Source organism: Nanorana parkeri, unplaced genomic scaffold (assembly GCF_000935625.1).
Source record: "Nanorana parkeri isolate BGI_ZX_2015 unplaced genomic scaffold, ASM93562v1 scaffold739, whole genome shotgun sequence".
NCBI classification, from domain to species: domain Eukaryota; kingdom Metazoa; phylum Chordata; class Amphibia; order Anura; family Dicroglossidae; genus Nanorana; species Nanorana parkeri.
Genome location: NW_017307007.1, coordinates 633,937 through 634,340, shown reverse-complemented (window position 1 = coordinate 634,340; position 404 = coordinate 633,937).

Here is a 404-nt window from a genome sequence, read left to right as displayed (position 1 = left end):
CAAATTCACGTTCTTCAGCCATAATCCCCCCAAAGTGATGAGAGTCTATAGAGAATAGAACAGTGGCTATGTCTCAATTGAGAACTACATGTCCTCAGGGGGACTGGTTGATATTTTATATCAGGAAATAGTTTAGCTGTTTCCTGAGGATAACTTCTTTTTTTTGTTAAACCAGAAGGTGTTTGTGCACACTTTATATTACAACTTGGCCCGATTGAATGCTATGAGCTTGCGGTCCATCTGTGCTGGATTCCACTCGCCTTTGATCCTTTGTTAGGAGGGGGTTTTACCCGGCTTTGGAAGGCCTGGTCGGGTGGATGCCAGCACAGGTGGTCTAGGGTCAGAATTGTTGACCCACAAACGAGTTTCAATATTAACTGACAATCAATTAAGGGTGGGGGATA